The sequence below is a fragment of the Eulemur rufifrons genome, chromosome 30 (assembly GCF_041146395.1).
Source record: "Eulemur rufifrons isolate Redbay chromosome 30, OSU_ERuf_1, whole genome shotgun sequence".
In the NCBI taxonomy this organism is placed as follows: domain Eukaryota; kingdom Metazoa; phylum Chordata; class Mammalia; order Primates; family Lemuridae; genus Eulemur; species Eulemur rufifrons.
The window spans coordinates 9,718,269-9,725,664 of record NC_091012.1 but is presented as its reverse complement, the minus strand read 5'-3'; the positions used below and the strand labels follow the sequence as shown (position 1 = coordinate 9,725,664).

Sequence of the window (7,396 nt, the reverse complement as noted above, 5' to 3'; positions counted from 1 at the left end):
GGTAAAAACTAATACTTCTGAGAATACAAGAGAACATTTAGTTACAAGAACAAATTTGGGTATAAATTTGGTGAGCAAATGAAAGCTGTTGGACTCTGAAAAACTGAGTTGTTAATGGAACCAGCTCTTTACTGACAGGGGCTTTCTATAGGGTCCATTGATGAGGATGGCTTTGAGGAACAAACGCCCACTGTGGTTCCCACGGGACTGGAAAGTTCCCAGTAGCCAGGAATGAATAAAAACTGGAGTCTGGTACTCACCATGGGAGGGGTGGGGCAGGGAAGGGCAGGACATTGTGAGTCGTGTGCGTGGGCTCTGAGGTAAGCATGTTGGGGGTGGGACTGTGCGTGTGATTGGTTCCTTGTAACCAAGTAACCACAGGACACATTCTGGTTGGCAAGAGCCTGCCAGGGCAAGTGGCCTTCAGTTAGGAGGTGGTGACAGAAGAGGAGAAGGTCTGACTGAGCTCTCTTCTAGCAGTGGCTGTGCCACTCAGTATTTTTTGGGATATTTACCCCTTTTAAATAAGCCCAGCTTGTCACTGCCCTAGCACACAAGTCAGCTCGGGGGAGGCAGCCACTGCCCTGGTTTGGGGGTGTGGCAGAGGCTGGAACCCTGCCCAGAGCAGGGCTGCAGGGTCAGCAGGCTGCCGAGAGAGGAGGAGTCGGGCTCAAGCAAAGGTACAGGCAAAAGGCAACAAGGGGAAACAGCAGAGGCAGCCCCTGGGGAACATGCTGAGCTGTTGTGTGTCCCCCAATACCAGCCCCACATTGGGCTGGCGTATCCATGCAATTAAGATGGACTATGAGTCTGAGATCTACCTGGCGGCAGCCAGGGACATGGTGGCAGTGGCTTCTGCATCTGCTGCCATGGAGCCTGCTGAACTGGATTCTGGAGGTGGTGAGGGCCCCCACCTGCAGCACATCAGCGACAAGGGGATGCCCAAAGGTAGGGAGGTGGCACACCTCAGACACATCTGTGGCCTCTGCCTCCCCCAGGGTTCCCTGGGAGGCATCCACTATCTCAGGCTCCTTCCTACCTGGAGCTGCTTTTCCAGGGGTGGGTACCAGGGATGAAGGCTGGCTCTGCCTCATGTCCCCACCCCTTAACTTTTCCCCACCTTGTCTGGCCAGTTTCTTTCCTTCCTACTGACACAAATGCCCAGTTGCTGTCTCCTCTTTCCATTCCCCCAACCCCACATGGGAGCCTGCAGCCCACACCTCCTTTGGTCTGTAGCTCTCTTCATCATCCCATAGGAACTGATAAATCTTTTTGGTATATTCTCGCCCATTTCTCAATGAACATTCAACTACCCCCACATATGGAGTATTCATCCCATTCTCTGTCCTTCCCCATCCTGAGTGAGGGAGCCAGGGAAGGGCCTCATTGTCCCTTCTTCCCACTCATTAAGGTAGCTGATAGTCTGGATAGTTCACACCTAAATATTTGAGGATTTCTTATTTAAATTAAAAATAGAAGTTGCCATAGGAGACTCTATATGGTAGTCTTAATACAGGTTGCCTTGATGAAAGCTTTTTTTTTTCCCCTTCCAACTACAATTCAAACACAAAGAAAGAAATCTGGGGGCTGCTTAAAATAACTGAAAAGTGTGAAATGTTATTGCCAGAGCTGCAGAATTTTTTTTATATGAAGTAGTTTACCCATGGATTTGTGATTTCTTTAAAATTCTAACTTTGACACAGATATATCTTCAGTGACTTAAGACTTCATTTTCCTGCTCTAAAGGAGGGGTGGTGTAAAGTTTTGGGAGTTAAAATGCCAGACCCTGCCTGTAAAAGACTGTTTCCATGGCTCCCCTCCTCTGGCCCCCAGTAGAATTCTGTTCAAAGATAAGAATGTTGAGGTAAAAGTTCTTAAGACTCTAAACCACTGGGAGGAGGGAGATGGGAGGAGGAAAAGGAAGAAATATTTGAGTTTGTTTTTTACTTTTTTATTAATTTCAGCATATTATGGGGGTACAAAAGTTCAGGTTATGTATATTGCCCATGTCACCCCCCCCCGAGTCAGAGCTTCAAGCAGGTCCATTCCCCAGACAGTGCACATCACACTCATTATATAGGTATACACCCATCCCCTCCCCACCCCCACATCTGCCCGACATCCAATTAGTGTTATTCCCAAATGTGTACTTGAGTTTTTACTTCTAGAATTTTGAAAAGAGATGAATCTAGGTAAAAATAATTTAGGATGACAAGGTGGTTTGTGAATAAAAACTAAGTGCTTTGAAATAGAAAACATTGTATCACAGAGATGTTTATATGTGGCTGGCTTATTTTTTCATTTAAGTGCAAGTGGTTTCATTGCTATAGAGGAAAAGCCTTAGAGCTCTTCTACTGAAACTTTGGTTAGACTCTTAATTCACTTAAAAGTGAGAATAATTAAGCCTCATGACATGAGGGATGTGCCTTTGCAATTGGGAAGTGCTGTACTCACTTTTCAGAATATTCAAAAATTGCAAAAGAATGAACAAATACATTATGTGAATTAATTGATTGTACCTTTATACACAAAGCATGTAAGTACTTTTGAAAATTTTTGCTCTGCTTGGTGGTTTAAAATAAGCCTGTGAGTGATTTTACAAAATAGTTAGTAGATGGGTAGCATAGGATGAGAGTCCAAAATGGTCTCTTTATGTAATTCTTTAGGATGTACAACACATTTTCATGTACATCTTATTTGGCCCTTCCAAATACAAATAAATCCTGTGTATATTCTCTCTATATTTCTGATGAAGACACAAGGACTTAAAGATCTAAAATGATTGTGTAAGACAGCTACTGAACCACAAAAAAGTTCTAAGTGCTCAGACTGGCGTGGAGGTGGCAGATATGCCAAATTTGGTTCTTAGAAAACTTTAAAAGCCGAGGAATGCATCGTTTTAATATTTTACCCAGCTATTTTTTAAAAACATTTTTAGAGACAGATTTTGCTATCTTGCTCCACCTGGCCATGAACTCCTAGCCTCAAGCAATCCTCCCTCTTCAGCCTCCAAAAGTGATGAGATTACAGGTGTGAACCACCATGCCTGGCTTGCATTGTTGGAAAGTACTTAAGTGTATAGCAATGGACTTGTAAAATAAACTGGTACATCCACACAAAGGAGTTCTATGAGCTATAAAAATAATATCTCTCTTTACTGCTATGGAGTCATCATTAGGATAAGTTATATGAAAAAGTAAGGGGGAGAACATACATTAACTTACATGAGAGAAAGCAGGGGAAATATGTGTTTGTTTATTTAAAAAAAAAACTGAAATGAATTTGTGTGTGTGTGTGTGTGTGACTGTTTTTCTCTCAACTTTAGTGGGTAGCCAAAGTGAATATTTGCCCAAGATGTTGTTTGGTATGGGTTTTCCAATGAATGTCAAATATTTACTTTTGGCTTTTGAGTTAGTGAAACCTTTGTTTTTTAGTTTATTGTGCATTATATAGTATATATATTGCTCTTGCATTTCATTCACTCCTCACAATGTTTTGATTTAGGTAGTGGAGAAATGATACCTGTTTTATATACAAGAAGACAGGCTCTGAGAAGTATAAATTGAGTTTCCAAGATTTTAAATAAGACTTGGTAGATCAAGAATGTAATTTCCAGACACATGGAATATAGGAACAAAATTAATAGAATCACTTATATGGGCCTCTTTGGATATTACATTTTTTCTCAACTTTTTTAATGTACTAAAGTAATTAGGCTTTAGGGTTAAAACAGTAACATTAGATAATAAATGCAACAGAGGTACCAGTAATGCAGAAATGTTCTTAAAAGTCTAAGAAATGGAGTTAAGTGCTCTTAAGAAATATATAAAGAAGAAGGGCATACTACAGTATATGAATTGTCACAGCTCAGTCACAGTCACTAAAACAAATTTAGGATTAAAAAAGTTAAGGCAAGACTGAGAGTTGATGCAGAGACAGATAAAAGATTGAGAGACTTAACATATTTGTGTTATGGGCCATAAAACTAATACAATGTGCAGTATAGGGATGACAGAGCAGGTCAGTAAATGCAATGAGCCTTTACATAAATGGGTGCCCAGCAGTTGGCCCAGAAACTGCTTCTATTTCATTGGGATATGCTGCAATCAATGTTGAACTCAATCTCTTTCTCTGAAATGTACTGGTTCTTTGATTAATTTCTTGGTTACTGCCCTCTCCCTTTAATATTTTGCAAGGAAACTTATTTCTTGATAGTTTACAATTGTATAATTTTAACATTTTTAGCCTTTAATAATGCATTTCATTTATTCTAAGTTACATATATTTTTACATTTTAACATCTGTGCAATTGAGATGGATCTTACAACTAGTAGAATCTTAGACGAAAAGCAGTATTCAACGTTAGTGAGGTGTCTTATGGACTTTTTCCTCTGAGGGATGTTTACCTTAATTAATTAGTTTATTTTTTCCTCTCATGACAACTTTTATTATCCCATATGATGGTAAAGTTTGTCTTATGGAAATTCAATAATCTGTTTTGTAGTCTCACTTAAATGGGAGATTATCCCACTTTGGTGACCTGCAGGCATAGGTAGGATCAAAATTTTTTAGAAGCCGTTCTATGGCCTGCTCCAGAAGATAATTTTGATGAATCCCCAGATTAACTATGCTGTGGGAAGAAAAACATGAGAGTTTAGCTTTGGATATTGAGGGCAAAATTAAAAAACTCACTTTCTGTCATGAAAGTGTTTCTATAGATTAGAAAATTAAACTTTTTATGCAGCCCTCTTAAATCTGCCATGATGACTATCCCAGATACATCACAGCTAAATAAATGAGTAATTTATTGAATAGAGTTAAAATTAGCCTTTGATTATCTAAAGAATGCTTGCCAAAAACCACCCTCTTTGTTTTGGCATATTTGATATATTGAGTGTCTGACAGTAATTGGCCACAGCATCACTTGCTACTTGAGACTGATCCTGAAATGTGCTAGTCATATCAGCATAGAGGAGGGTGAGAGTGTTCCTATTTCAGAAGTACAAGGAGGAGGCCGTGTGTATGATTGATCTACTAGTTGCATCAGATTATTTAGGCACAAGTTAAAAAAAAAGAAGTTGCATAGCCTAGTTTTGGTCTACATATATGGAAAGATTCAACCACGTTGCATTTCCCACTAGAATTTTTATATTGTTGCCATTATATTTCTTCATATTTATTACTACAAACTTCTTTCAAGACTGCTAAAAGTGATTAAAATTAATGTGTAGCTATTTTTTAGACAGAATCTCACTCTATCATCCAGGCTGGAGTGCAGTGTTATAATCATAGCTCACTGCAGTCTTGAACTCATGGGCTCAGATGATCCTCTTGTATCAGCCTCCAACAGTGCTGGATTACACGTATGACCCCGTATGCCTGTAATCACAATGTGCAGCTGTTTTTAGAAGAATCTTTTTCATTCTTCTAAATTATGACATCTTTTTCCTCTTCTTCCTCTACAGATTTAACTTTGGAATCAAATCCAGCTGACCATCCAAGGGCAGGAGCAATTTTTCTGAGCAAATCTAAAATGGATGGTAAGACAATGTTTTTTTCCTCCAAGAAAAGACTAAAAACTGTTTTTGTTTTATGGAATGCCTTATAGAAAGTATTTAGAAGAACTCATAATTACTTTAAAATTTTCAACTTTTCTTTTATTCACCTGTCATTTTGACATTTGATACACTTGCCTCTAGTTGTCACTGTTTCACTGAGAACATCTAGACTTTCTGTTTATACAATTTGCCACCTCTTTATGAACACAATAGGCCCCATGATTTAGAAGTGGTCATAGTTTTATCCCCATCTCTCCATATTTCTTTACCCTTCTTGCCCTGCTCCAAAGAACACACTTTAAAGATGAACGATAGGATTTAGCCTGCAGGTAGGTTTTTATTTTAACAAATGAAAAAAATTCAGTTGTTTACATGTGGGGATTGAAACTGTGATTTTGGCCCCTTTTAACACAGTGATCTAACCAGATGATCTTGTCACATCCACATCTGTCCTGCTCAGAAATTTAAACTATTCAAAACCTTTTCACCCTAATGTAATATAAACATGCCCTGAGATATTTCCCAGAGTTTAGCCTCAGCAAGTGAAACAAACTACTGCCAATTTTCCAATCCTGCTTGTTTTAGGATGAGAATCAGAACCCTAGGATTGTTCTGCACTCCTGCTTATTTACCTTAATGTTATGTTAAATCTTAGTTTATTTGCTAAAAAGCCATCTACAGCCAGGTTTTTCAGTTGATCTCAACAGCAAGAATACAAGAAGTGAGGGTTATATTACTTAAGAATATTAGAAGTCGGCCTCTCCCAAGGGTCATAGGAGCTGCAGCGGCTCTAACGCAGACCGACCTGGCTCTGGCCTCCGCTGCTTTGGGCCCAGGCCCGGCGCCCCGGGTCTCCGCTCCCACAGCGCCGCCCACTGGTGCCACCAGGCCACAGAGAACAAGACCAGCCCCGCAGGGCCAGGAGGGGGACCCGGGGCTGGAGCCGCGGCTGGGGGAATGGGGCCCTTGGTTGCGCGGCCGGACCAGCCCAGCAGGGCGGCTCAGGTGTGGGCTGGCGGCGCGCGGTTTACCTACTGTGGAGCACAGCCTGCGGAGGGAGACGCGAAGCCTGCAGTGTCCAGCCCGCCTCTGCTGGACTTCTTAATGCAGCTGGAGGATTACTCGCCCAGGGTCCCTGATGCAGTGACTGGTTACTACCTGAACCCTGCTGGCTTTGAGGCCTCAGACCCACACATAATTCGGCTCATCTCCCTAGCTGCCCAGAAATTCATCCCAGATATTGCCAACGATGCCCTACAGCACTGCAAAATGAAGGGCACAGCCTCTGGCAGCTCCCGGAGCAAGAGCAAGGACTGCAAGTCCACTCTAACCACAGAGGACCTGGCCACTGCCCTCAGCGAGTATGGCATCAATGCGAAGAAGCCCCACTACTTCACCTGGGCCACCTGATCTAAATGTACCTGTCTGTCCCATGTCCCCACACCAGCCTGTTTTCATTATAAACTGGATTGTGACAAAAAAAAAAAATGCAGCACAATAAAAAATAGGGGTTTCTTTTTTTCCCCTATCCTACAGAAATGAAGAAATTGGGTGTCTGCCTATACTGCATTTCCATATTTTGTGCGTAGTTTGCCTGTCTTGAACCAATCATTTCTCGTTAGGATCGCTGTATTTCTCCGTTTCTTGCAGAGCTGTGAGCTTCTCTGATGTAGACTGTGTGGAAGCAGAAGAAAACTATCCCATCCCCCTGTCTCTTCAGTGGTGAGAAATGTGTGCCTAAAATGTCATCCAGCCTCAGAGGAGGAGGCAGTGTGGGAAACAAAGTGCAGCCAAAGTCCCTCTTGGAGCATTTACTCTTCTGACCTTTGGTACAACAA

At 41.5% G+C, this 7,396-nt stretch overlaps 1 pseudogene; it reads left to right on the top strand.

Annotated features, from left to right (window-relative positions):
* The first annotated feature begins 731 nt into the window (after positions 1-731).
* On the top strand, positions 732-6,968 carry LOC138378382 (transcription initiation factor TFIID subunit 10 pseudogene; annotated as a pseudogene).
* Positions 6,969-7,396: the final 428 nt, after the last annotated feature.